The sequence below is a fragment of the Euprymna scolopes genome, unplaced genomic scaffold (genome assembly GCF_053919585.1).
Source record: "Euprymna scolopes isolate OS-2025 unplaced genomic scaffold, ASM5391958v1 sca22, whole genome shotgun sequence".
Taxonomy (NCBI): domain Eukaryota; kingdom Metazoa; phylum Mollusca; class Cephalopoda; order Sepiida; family Sepiolidae; genus Euprymna; species Euprymna scolopes.
In genome coordinates, this window is record NW_027633236.1 from 68,109 (window position 1) to 80,608 (window position 12,500).

At 59.9% G+C, this 12,500-nt stretch overlaps 2 non-coding genes and 1 pseudogene across 2 annotated transcripts in view; all 3 read right to left on the reverse strand.

Moving 5' to 3' along the window:
* LOC145273925 (large subunit ribosomal RNA) overlaps nucleotides 1–3,731 on the reverse strand; it is a 5,724-nt gene extending 1,993 nt beyond the window's left edge. Inside the window, exon 1 of the ribosomal RNA XR_013866561.1 lies at nucleotides 1–3,731. This exon is cut by the window's left edge and continues 1,993 nt beyond it. This is a non-coding gene — a ribosomal RNA (large subunit ribosomal RNA).
* Nucleotides 3,732–4,324: 593 nt separating this feature from the next.
* LOC145273905 (5.8S ribosomal RNA) lies at nucleotides 4,325–4,482 on the reverse strand. Its single transcript, XR_013866557.1, has one exon. It is a non-coding gene; the product is annotated as a 5.8S ribosomal RNA (ribosomal RNA).
* Nucleotides 4,483–4,880: 398 nt separating this feature from the next.
* Nucleotides 4,881–7,251, reverse strand: LOC145273914 (small subunit ribosomal RNA; annotated as a pseudogene).
* Nucleotides 7,252–12,500: the final 5,249 nt, after the last annotated feature.

A 12,500-nucleotide genomic window follows, 5' to 3' on the forward strand; every position in this document is an offset into this window, starting at 1 on the left:
CGCGTCGGAGGTGCCGACGAAGACCGCACCGGCAAAGCGACGACGACACGTCCGCAAGGCAGCCTCACCCCTTTTCGAGGAGGACGGAGACGTTGCGACGAACGGATTGGAGCCGCCCGCCGCCACCCCGACCCCGGAGCGAAGCACCCCGCAGAAAAGCCGCTTGAACCGCCGCCGCCAGAAAGACGACCCCCGCCGACGGTCCCCCGCCGTTTTTGGTCGACGCCACACTCCTGCCGCCCGACGGCGGACTCCCACCCGTATCGCTCTCCGACCCGCAACACACGCTCGCTTGACCGCGACCGCTTGACCGGAACACGCCGCCGCACAACGGACCGCCGCGGCCCCTATGCCTTCGCCGCAAAGCGCGAACGGAGCGAACGCTACAGCCCCGTACCGGTTCCTCGCTTCGCGCGGGCACGGCCCGACCGACCCGGTCCTCGGAGCCAATCCTTCTTCCGAAGGTACGGATCCATTTTGCCGACTTCCCTTACCTACATTGATGCCATCGACGAGAGGCTGTACACCTTGGAGACCTGCTGCGGATGGTGGGTACGGACCGACTCGAGAGCTGCGAAAACCGGACCCGGATTTTCCAGGGCCGCCGAAAGCGCACCGGACGCCGCCCGAGCCGCGGCGCTCTACAGGTACCTTTTCCGTATCTCCGGACGAGCCGATTCCACGGACATGGTCCTTTACGAAGAAGAGAGAACTCTTCCCGGGGCTCCCGGCGACGTCTCCGGGCTCGCTTGCGTCACCGCGGTTTCGCCCGGGAAGCGACGGGCGCCGCCGACATCGCTGCCGACAGCGTCGCCACCCCCGGGCCCTCTCCGAGTCCGGGTTCGGGAATATTAACCCGATTCCCTTTCGACGGGAGGCCGGCCGCTTTTTTTTTGTTTGGGCTTTTGATTCGATTCGATTCGATTCGCTTTCCTTTCACCTTTCATAACGGATCCGGCGCCTTTCGGGAAGACTTTCGCCCGCGTCTTAGGACCGACTGACCCGTGCTCGACCGCCGTTGGCACGGAACCCTTCTCCACTTCGGTCTTCGAAGGTCTCGTTCGAATATTTGCTACTACCACCGAGATCTGCACCCGCGGTCGGCTCCACCCGGGCTCGCGCCCTAGGCTTCCGTGCTCGCCGCGGCGCCCTCCTACTCGTCGCGGCATCGTTTCGGCGCGAAAGTTCATCGCTCCTCGCCGCGACGGTCCGGCATCGGTCCGTCGCTCCAGCGCCATCCATTTTCGGGGCCGGTCGATTCGGCAGGTGAGTTGTTACACACTCCTTAGCGGATTCCGACTTCCGTGGCCACCGTCCTGCTGTCTATATCGACCGACACCCTTTCGGGGATCTCATGGGCGTCGCGTTAGGCACCTTAGCCGGACGTTTGGTTCATCCCACAGCGCCAGTTCTGCTTACCAAAAGTGGCCCACTTGGCACTCGCATTCGAGGTGACCAACCGCCCAGCGAAGCGTGCTGGCGGCGGCGGCCGGATGGGTCGGCTCCGTCGTTCGGGAGAGTCGGCCCGTTCCACCCGTTCCGAGTTCGAGAGTAGGTCGAGGCCGTGAACGGCCCCGGGGCCTCCAATCGTTCGCTTTACCGGATGGAATTGCGACGATCGAGCGCCAGCTATCCTGAGGGAAACTTCGGAGGGAACCAGCTACTAGACGGCTCGATTGGTCTTTCGCCCCTACACCCGGTTCCGACGATCGATTTGCACGTCAGAGGCGCTTCGGACTTCCACCAGAGTTTCCTCTGGCTTCATCCCGACCGGGCGTGGATCGCCATCTTTCGGGTCCCTGGTCGCTCGCTACGCCAGAGTCGGCCGAGTCGTACTCGGAAAAAGGGGAAACCGACCCGGGGGTGATGCGCCCGCGCGCAGCGCCTAAACTCGACGACAAAATAGGACTAGTTCAAGCCGCGGGATCTCACCGATGGGCGGAAGGAGGATATGGAAGCTGGCGCCCGGCAATTCCCCTTTTTGGATGATGCGCCGGTCCCCTCTCGGGGAGGAGGGAAAAACAACCGCACGTCAGCCACGAGCCTTCCCTCTCCTATCTCTCTCGGGAAGAGAGAAAAAAGGAAAAGTTGCGGGCACCGCAGCAGCGACGGCGGAAGGCCGAAAACGCCGCGCCGGCGGGATCGGGCACGGCTCGGAGGCGGGTGAGGCGAGGAGAAGACGACGGCACGAGACCGACGACACCCCCCGACGACCCCCGGACGACTTTGCCACGACACCTCTCCCGATCGACGCCCTCCTACACGCTCTCTCGCTTTCGCTTCGCCTTCGGGGTTAGTCAGAGGTGGCCCCTACGACTCGCGAACGGCCAGGACTCCTCGGTCCGTGTTTCAAGACGGGTCGGGTGGGTTGCCGATGCACGTCGCTGACCCGGGGTGGCGGGCGGCTCGAGTAAAAAAGCGTCGCCGAGCGACCTCTCCGGAAACGGAAACGGGCGCGGGCGGGGTTGCCCCCGACAAGAACCCGAAACGTCGGCGAGGTGCGTGACGGCGAGGCCGCGCCAGTCCTATCCCGCCTCTCATCGCGCACGCGCCCGAGACGGTGGGGCGCCTAAGGAGCGACACACAGAGTGCGTCGCCCGCACGCGACTTCCGGCGGGATCAAAACGGACCGGCTCGCCACGTGTAACGGATCGTGTCAGATTTCCTCCGTTCCCGGCAGAAAGGGGCAGTTACGTTCGCGGGCCCGACGGCCGGTGGCCCCCGACTTCACAAGGTGGGAAGACGGGGGTTTTCAGGGTGATGAAACGCCTGCCGCCTACGGAAAAAAACCCGCGTGTTCGACCTGCACGCCGGGAACGGGTCGCGACGACGGACCGGAGGGGAAGTGCGTCCGGTGCCGGCCGCGCGGAGGTCGCGCCGAAGCGCCCGCGCCATGATTACGCCGAGCGATGATGAAGGGGACGGGTGCAGCGGAGTCGCGCGCGGAGGGAGCAGGAGGAAAGAAGAAGCGGCGGCGACGGATGCGGCGGGTTAGGGCCCGGCGGCAGCAGCGATCGAGAGGACGAGTCCCCTCCGTCGCAGCCAACCGACGCAGCCACCTACCGACGCCGCGGTCGTCACCACGTTTCCCTTCCCGCTATCCACGCGGCCCGTCTCCTTCGTCGGCGACGCGGGCACAAAAGCTGGAACCGCGGGGAACGAGTCCCCCGCGGACACGACGAACGACGACCTGTGCCGCGACGGCCTCTCTTTCAAGAACACACATCGAGTTTGGGCTCGAGCCTAGGCAGCACCGGACTGAGTCCCCCCGCGATCGCGGTGAGCGGTCCCACCCGTTTACCCCTGGGCGGTTTCACGTTCTCTTGAACTCTCTCTCCAAAGTTCTTTTCAACTTTCCCTCACGGTACTTGTCGACTATCGGACTCGTCCCGGTATTTAGCCTTGGATGGAGCTTACCACCCGATTTGGGCTGCGTTCCCAAGCAACCCGACTCTCGGATCGAAGGCCGTCGCTCGCCGTCCGCACCGAATGGGCCTGGCACCCGCCGCGGGCGGCCCCGATCGAGGGAACTCCGAACTATGCGAGACGAAAACGAACGGCTGCCTTCGACCCATGCGCCACACGTCCCGAAGCCTTTAACTTGCGACGGGATTCGGCGTTGGGCTTCTCCCGGTTCACTCGCCGTTACTAAGGGAATCCCGGTTGGTTTCTTTTCCTCCGCTTAGCGATATGCTTAAGTTCAGCGGGTCGTCTCGTCCGAGCCGAGGGCGGCGGTTTTTAGTAGAGTGTGGTGTTTGGAGGAGAGGAATCTCGATCGGTACCCTCCGTGTGACGACGGCTGGCCGATATAGCGCCCGTCCGACCGAAAATGAAGAAGCCAACAATTAAAAAAAAGCGTGGGTCCTCCCCATCCGACGTTGCGTTGCCTACGACGCGGCCACCTTTTTACGGTGCGACGGCCGTGCTCGTCGCGCTGCTCGAGGCGTCGCTGAGAGACACCTTCATGAGGCAGAGAGCGAGACGAGCAGGCGGCGCTTACGTCGGCAGTCGGTTAGGTCGGTACTTTTTTTTTGGTCTCCCTTCGGCTGCTTTCGGACAGACTCCTCCTGCTCCTCCTCCACAGTGTTTCTTCACGCGGTCGAAAAGGGAAAAGACTCCGCGGTCTGCCAGCGGGAGACGAAGGAGGAGGCCGGAGAGGGTTTTAAAAAAAAAAAAGACATTGAAAGGAGTCAATTCTTTTTTTATTTTTCTTCCCCCTCGTCACTCGCTCCTGCGACGTCCCGGTTACCACCGTGCCGAGGACCGGGCGGGCACGGGGACGGCAAGATGTCGTTTCGTTAACGGAGAAAGACATGTAACGTTCCGCCTCTCGACCGGACGTGGCCCCGAGACAAGGGATCTCGGGGCCGCAATGTGCGTTCGAGGTGTCGATGTTCACTGAGTCCTGCAATTCGCATCAGTTATCGCGGCTGGCCGCGCTCTTCATCGACGGACGAGCCGAGTGATCCCCCGTCCAGGGTTCAGCACTTGGTTTTTTTATATTAGTTTTTGTTTATATAGATTTAGTAGTGTGCGAGGAGGTCTGTGCGAGGAGGCGTGACGGCATTGCAATGTCGCGAGTAGTTTGTTTTTTTAGCTAGCGGCGGTGGCACAGCGGCTGCAAAAAAACAAAAAAAACGATAAAGCGGCGACAAGGCAAAGAAGAAGCGGCCATCACTTGCGGTGGGCGAAAAAACAAACAGGTGGTAAGACGCGGAAGCAAGCAAGAAGAGCTGGGGCTTTAAAAACCTCCGCGTCACCACAAATCTATCTCTCGCTCCGCCTTTTATAGGTTTGTTTGCGCGCATTCGAGGCGTTGACGCCGACAGACAGAGGAGGTAGGCCGGAAAACAACAAACCAGTCTCGAACGGGAAAACGGTAATGATCCTTCCGCAGGTTCACCTACGGAAACCTTGTTACGACTTTTACTTCCTCTAAACGATCGGGTTCGGTCGTCTTCTCCAGGCATCGAACGCCGAGGCGTAGATGCACGAGTGTCGTGACGGACACGTCGCGCACTGCCCGGCGGCGTCGTCGGCCAGATCCGAGGACCTCACCGGACCGTTCGATCGGTAGTAGCGACGGGCGGTGTGTACAAAGGGCAGGGACGTGATCGACGCGGGCTGTTGACCCGCGCCTACCGGGAATTCCTCGTTCACGGGGTTGGTTACAGGCCCCGATCCCTATCACGGGAGGTGGTTCAGAGGTTTCCCAACCCTCTCGGGCCGGGGCGAAGTCCCCGCTGATACCTCCAGTGTAGCGCGCGTGCGGCCCCGGACATCTAAGGGCATCACAGACCTGTTATCGCTCCGCCTCGTGTGGCTTTCTGCCACCCGTCCCTCTAAGAAGTGCGTGAGAAAACCGACCCGGACCCGAGCGCCACGGAGGACGCCGAGCCCGCCGTAAAAATCACTGACATCGGCGCACTAGTTAGCAGGCCGGAGTCTCGTTCGTTATCGGAATCAACCAGACGGATCGCTCCACCAACTAAGAACGGCCATGCACCACCACCCACCGAATCGAGAAAGAGCTATCGATCTGTCAATCCTACCGGTGTCCGGACCGGGTGAGTTTTCCCGTGTTGAGTCAAATTAAGCCGCAGGCTCCACTCCTGGTGGTGCCCTTCCGTCAATTCCTTTAAGTTTCAGCTTTGCAACCATACTCCCCCCGGAACCGAACTCTGGTTTCCCGCAGGCTACCCGCCGGGTCATGGAAGCGAACGCCGGCGGATCGCCGGTCGGCATCGTTTACGGTCGGAACTACGACGGTATCTGATCGTCTTCGAACCTCCGACTTTCGCTCTTGATCGAGGAAAACGTGCTTGCCACACGCCATCGCTGCAGTTCGTCTTGCGACGATCCAAGAATTTCACCTCTAACGTCGCAATACGAGTGGCCCCGACCGCTCCCTTCGATCATTGCCTCGCCGTAGACGGAGACCGACAGACGTAGACGAGGCCCTCTTCCATCATTCCATGCTTATCGTATGCAAGCTTGAACAGCCCGCTCTGAGCACTCTAATTTTTTCAAAGTGAACGTACCGGCCGCCGCGGACACTCGGTTAAGAGCACCCTTGGAGGAGAAACCGCCGACCGCAACACGCGCGCAGACAAGACACGAAGCAGGGACTCGGAGCGGACCGGGGGGTTCAAAAAAAAAGAGGAACGCGCGGAAAGGGAGAGGGAGAGAAGCGCGGGGGTCAGAGTGCGGGGATGCGAATGAACGCACCCAAACACACACACGTAGCACCCCCCCGTTAGACTACTCCCGGAACCGAACCGACGACCACTTGTTTTTTTTTTCCCGGATCCCGATCACGACCTCCTCGTCCACCTCGCCGGCAGGACCGCGTGGCGGGTATGCTAGCGGTTGACACCGGCGGAAAGGGCCGGGAATGCGAACGGACGACCAAAGTCAACGACGGACGATGGCGCCGCCGCCCCGGGGCCGCTTGCGCGACCACGAACCCGAGTTCGGACTACGAGCTTTTTAACCGCAACAACTTTAATATACGCTACCGGAGCTGGAATTACCGCGGCTGCTGGCACCAGACTTGCCCTCCGGTTGGTCCTCGTTAACGGATTTGAAGTGTACTCATTCCGATCGCGGGGCCTCGACAGAGTCCCGCGTCGTTATTTTTCGTCACTACCTCCCCGTGCCGGGAGTGGGTAATTTGCGCGCCTGCTGCCTTCCTTGGATGTGGTAGCCGTTTCGCATGCTCCCTCTCCGGAATCGAACCCCGATTCCCCGTTACCCGTAGTAACCACGGTAGGCACTTAACCGACCGTCGACAGTTGATAGGGCGGACCCTCGAGAGACCCGTCGCCGGGCGTGAAAGCTCGTGCGATCGACCAGTGAGTTATCCAGAGTCACCAAAGCGGAGCGCGCCGCCCTATGAGCCCCGCCACCGAACGGACCCGCGAGCGGGAACGCCGACGACGGGAGGACGGAATGACGCGCATCGGTCTCAGTCTAATATGTAGCGCCGCGACCCGGAACGGCCGACGCGGGTGCCAGCGCGCGAGGCGTGGCGACGACGGCGCGCCGACCGATCGCGGCCTGTGTCACATGTATTAGCTCTAGAATTGCCACAGTTATCCATCGCCTCCGAGGAGGAATACGGTCCCGAGGATTAGGTCCGGTTCCTGAGCCATTCGCGGTTTCGCCCGTTCTAATGCGTGGCGTGAACTTACACTTGCATGGCTTAAGCTTTGAGACAAGCATATGACTACTGGCAGGATCAACCAGGTATCGTTGGAATTTGGGACTTTGTTTCGACAGAACGACAGACCGACCGACCGACCGACCGACATAAGACAGACAACTACAACGACGGGCACGTGTTTATTTATTTTTCGAGGGGGTTCGCCGTCAGAAGAAGCGCGCTGCCCGCGCTGATGGCCTCTTTTTTGTTTCTCCCCTGACTTGGACCGAGACCGAGACTCAAAGAACGAAAGCGACCAACGTCGACAACAACAACGACAACGGCACCCTTGACAGCGATACATACGACAAACGACAAGCAGCACGACGGCAGTGCACACGGACATCGAGGGTCAAGGTGCAGACTGAACTCGCCGAGGTCGTCGTCATCGTGGTCGCCATCGATTCCGTCTCGTCGTCGTCGTCGTCAACGTCCACGTCACAGCCGGCCGAGAAGAGAGAACAGACGACAGCGTCGACAACAACAACATCGACAACGGCACCCTTGACAGCGATACATACGACAAACGACAAACAGCACGACGGCAGTGCACACGGACATCGGAGGTCAAGGTGCAGACTGGAATCGTCGAGGTCGTCGTCATCGTGGTCGCCATCGATGCCGTCTCGTCGTCGTCGTCGTCGTCTTCGTCGTCGTCGTCGTCATCAACGTACCAACCGACCGAGACGAGAGAGCAAGCAACAACGTCGACAACAACAACGACAACGGCACCCTTGACAGCGATACATACGACAAACGACAAACAGCACGACGGCAGTGCACACGGACATCGGAGGTCAAGGTGCAGACTGAACTCGTCGAGGTCGTCGTCATCGTGGTCGCCATCGATGCCGTCTCGTCGTCGTCGTCGTCGTCTCCGTCGTCGTCGTCGTCGTCGCCAACGTCAACGTCAACATCACAGCCGTCATCGGGGAGGAGCTGGACCAGGGCAGCGGCGGCGTAAATTTTCCCGTCACCTTCGTCGTCGCCTTCGTCGACCGACCGACCGACCGGCGTCGTGTTCGTGCTCGGAAAACCGAGGAGAGACAACGTGCACATGGCGCGTTCTCGCAAGCGGCTCCTCGGTCCGATTTTTTTGGGCGGCTTTTTCGAGCTTTTTTTTTTTTTTCTCACCCTTTCGTCCGTGCGACGGCGAACGTTAGGGGAAAAAAAAAAAAAAAAAAAAAAACGACAACAACGCGGCGGACCGGGCGAACAACATCGTCGACACACACGACATTGACGACCGGTCCCCCTTTTCACAATCGCATCGAGATAAAAACGAACGAGTCCGATTCGAGCACCGAGTCGCGAGCGGGAGGACTGTCGGTGCAAGTATCGATCACTGACGTGAGCGCTTCGCCGGACAGAGGATGGCTCATCCGGCAGCCGTGCAAATCGACGGTATGGGAAGAACGAACAAGAAGAGCAACGACTTGATCGGCGGCTTGGGAACTGCGGACGGTGAAAACGGGTTAATCGACTGCGACCACGACTGCTCGATCGATCTTCTTTGGCGCTAACAAAGGTGGAGGTGGCGCAAGAAGGGACTAGCGCTATCACCGTCCACGTATCAGAAGATGCGGCGGCAGACGTCGACGCTTATGCGTTGTCGGACGAGAAGTCGCTGCAGCACGTGTACCGCGAGCGGGACGTCCAAGGTTTTGCCAGACGGAAAGAAATCGGGTGTCAGCGAACGTTCACACGGCTGTGAGATCGGACGCTGACAGGAGTAGGAGGCGGCAGGCAGGCGGCGGTTACGGCGGCGGCGCCTGCTGCTGCTCATCCTCCTGTTTGCTGCGGCGACTTCCAGGACGGGAGAGCATCGAACAACGTACGTATGGTTACAAGGGGATCAGGATCTACATAGTGCATCCCCCGCGGCTATTTTTGTTTGTTTGTTCGCTCGTTCGTTAATTCGTTCGTTCGTTCGTTCGTTCGTTACAATGTACGTTTTTCCGTTCGACGGCGGCAGAGAGCGGCGGCGTTTCTCCCTAATCCGGAGGATTTATCGGTCGCACAGCGATGGGTCGTTCGGCCGATCATCGAAAGATTCGCAGGTAGTGGTTGAATGGCAGAACGGCAGCAACAACAGCGGCGGCTGAGAGCGGCGAACGCTGAGGCGGAAGCAGAAGCTGCAGCAAACGTATCGGCTAAACATGGTGGACATAGATATGGCTGACGACGCGGGTACCACGACGACTATGGAACCAGGAAAAGGAGCCGTTAGTTGTTCCAACATATCGTTCGACACGTCGAGCAGCCCTAGGTCCACGGAGAAGCACACACACGTACCACGTATTATAACCTAACGACGATGAGCGGGCGCACGGTTGGCAGGAACGAAGGCGGCGGATCAAAACAAGTTGGAGCGCGGCGACAGCGATAACGGTGACAGCCCTAGGCGGCGGAGATGCCACTTTCTGACGCCTTTGCGACAAGCCCGTAGAGACGTTCCGGACCACCACGAGGCAAAGAGTCGCTGCTCCGACGAACCGACACACCAAAGTGTGCTTCCTACCGAACATGTTTTATAAAACTTTCAAACTGGAAAACCCCAGAAATGGTGTTGGTATTCGTCCAGACCCACCTCCGACACCTGAAAATGGTGGTCAAAAAAAACGTCGATTATACGAAGCGACATTTCTGGTCGGCGATTTTCCAGTTTTACGCCTACTGCCACATGGGGATGTCGGTAGGCGTCGCAAAGTGCCTTCTCGACGCCTAGGCACACCAGGACTTTGTCATTTTTTTCCCCCTCGACATTCCTGGTCCGGTCTATTCCGATTTTACACCTACCGCCATGTGGGGGTGGCAGTAGGCGTCGAAAAGTGCCTTCTCGACCGCTAGCGACACCACTACTTTATCGAGCTCTGGAGGCCCGCACACCGACCCGGGGGCCGCGGAGTCGACCCCGGGGGCCTCCTGGCGTCGCCGCCGCTCACTTGGACGCCTTCCGCAACCTGTGGTCCCGCTCGGGGCCGCCGGGAGCCTCGCCGACCTGACCGGTGTCGGTAGGCGTCTGGAAGCGCCCGGCCGACCTGGACGAGGTCCCCCTGGCCCCCGGGGGACACCCCTTAGTTGGATGGGGGTGCTGTCCCGGGCACACATGCAACCCGCGGCCGCCTACCGACAGCCCCCTTCGCTCGATCGCTACTCCTTTCCAACATATGTCGGAGAAGCCGGGCGGTTGTGAAACCCCAGAAATGGTGTTGGTATTCGTCCAGACCCACCTCCGACACCTGAAAATGGTGGTCAAAAAAAACGTCGATTATACGAAGCGACATTTCTGGTCGGCGATTTTCCAGTTTTGCGCCTACCGCCATGTGGGGGTGGCAGTAGGCGTCGAAAAGTGCCTTCTCGACCGCTAGCGACACCACTACTTTATCGAGCTCTGGAGGCCCGCACACCGACCCGGGGGCCGCGGAGTCGACCCCGGGGGCCTCCTGGCGTCGCCGCCGCTCACTTGGACGCCTTCCGCAACCTGTGGTCCCGCTCGGGGCCGCCGGGAGCCTCGCCGACCTGACCGGTGTCGGTAGGCGTCTGGAAGCGCCCGGCCGACCTGGACGAGGTCCCCCTGGCCCCCGGGGGACACCCCTTAGTTGGATGGGGGTGCTGTCCCGGGCACACATGCAACCCGCGGCCGCCTACCGACAGCCCCCTTCGCTCGATCGCTACTCCTTTCCAACATATGTCGGAGAAGCCGGGCGGTTGTGAAACCCCAGAAATGGTGTTGGTATTCGTCCAGACCCACCTCCGACACCTGAAAATGGTGGTCAAAAAAAACGTCGATTATACGAAGCGACATTTCTGGTCGGCGATTTTCCAGTTTTGCGCCTACCGCCATGTGGGGGTGGCAGTAGGCGTCGAAAAGTGCCTTCTCGACCGCTAGCGACACCACTACTTTATCGAGCTCTGGAGGCCCGCACACCGACCCGGGGGCCGCGGAGTCGACCCCGGGGGCCTCCTGGCGTCGCCGCCGCTCACTTGGACGCCTTCCGCAACCTGTGGTCCCGCTCGGGGCCGCCGGGAGCCTCGCCGACCTGACCGGTGTCGGTAGGCGTCTGGAAGCGCCCGGCCGACCTGGACGAGGTCCCCCTGGCCCCCGGGGGACACCCCTTAGTTGGATGGGGGTGCTGTCCCGGGCACACATGCAACCCGCGGCCGCCTACCGACAGCCCCCTTCGCTCGATCGCTACTCCTTTCCAACATATGTCGGAGAAGCCGGGCGGTTGTGAAACCCCAGAAATGGTGTTGGTATTCGTCCAGACCCACCTCCGACACCTGAAAATGGTGGTCAAAAAAAACGTCGATTATACGAAGCGACATTTCTGGTCGGCGATTTTCCAGTTTTGCGCCTACCGCCATGTGGGGGTGGCAGTAGGCGTCGAAAAGTGCCTTCTCGACCGCTAGCGACACCACTACTTTATCGAGCTCTGGAGGCCCGCACACCGACCCGGGGGCCGCGGAGTCGACCCCGGGGGCCTCCTGGCGTCGCCGCCGCTCACTTGGACGCCTTCCGCAACCTGTGGTCCCGCTCGGGGCCGCCGGGAGCCTCGCCGACCTGACCGGTGTCGGTAGGCGTCAGTCAAACTTGCTTAAGAGGCAAAGCCTCCTCACACCTTAAGAGAGTCACAGTTAGTCCCGCCGTTTACCCGTGGTCGTCGTCGGGGGTGCCGGTCGGTGTGTTTCGGCGTGTTTCTTTCTTACTTTAGCTCGCTCCTATAAGCTAACTCAGCAGCCCTGCTAAAATCAATTTATCATTATTTTCAATCTATCGAAAATCTTAATTTATTATTATTTTCCAACTATCGAAAATCTTAATAGAGTTGGGGTTTTTTGTTTGTTTTTTTTTTTAAATTCCATTGTAACAACAGACAGCCAGCCAGCAGCATGTGGTGTCGGTAGGCGTCTGGAAGCGCTTGAGGAGGCAGAGGAGTTGGCAAGCTCGCTAAACTGCCCGCTGGTGTGGTGGTGTCGGTAGAGGCGTCTTGAATATACCCGGTCGCTCGATCGACGACGACGACGGCTAGGTGGCCGAGGAGGAGGACTACCTACCTACCTACCTACCTACCTACCTAGCTAGCTAGCTAGCCGAATAGCCGTGGTAGTCGTCAGTCAAACTTGCTTAAGAGGCAAAGTCCCGCCGTTTACCCGTGGTCGTCGTCGGGGGTGCCGGTCGGTGTGTTTCGGCGTGTTTCTTTCTTACTTTAGCTCGCTCCTATAAGCTAACTCAGCAGCCCTGCTAAAATCAATTTATCATTATTTTCAATCTATCGAAAATCTTAATTTATTA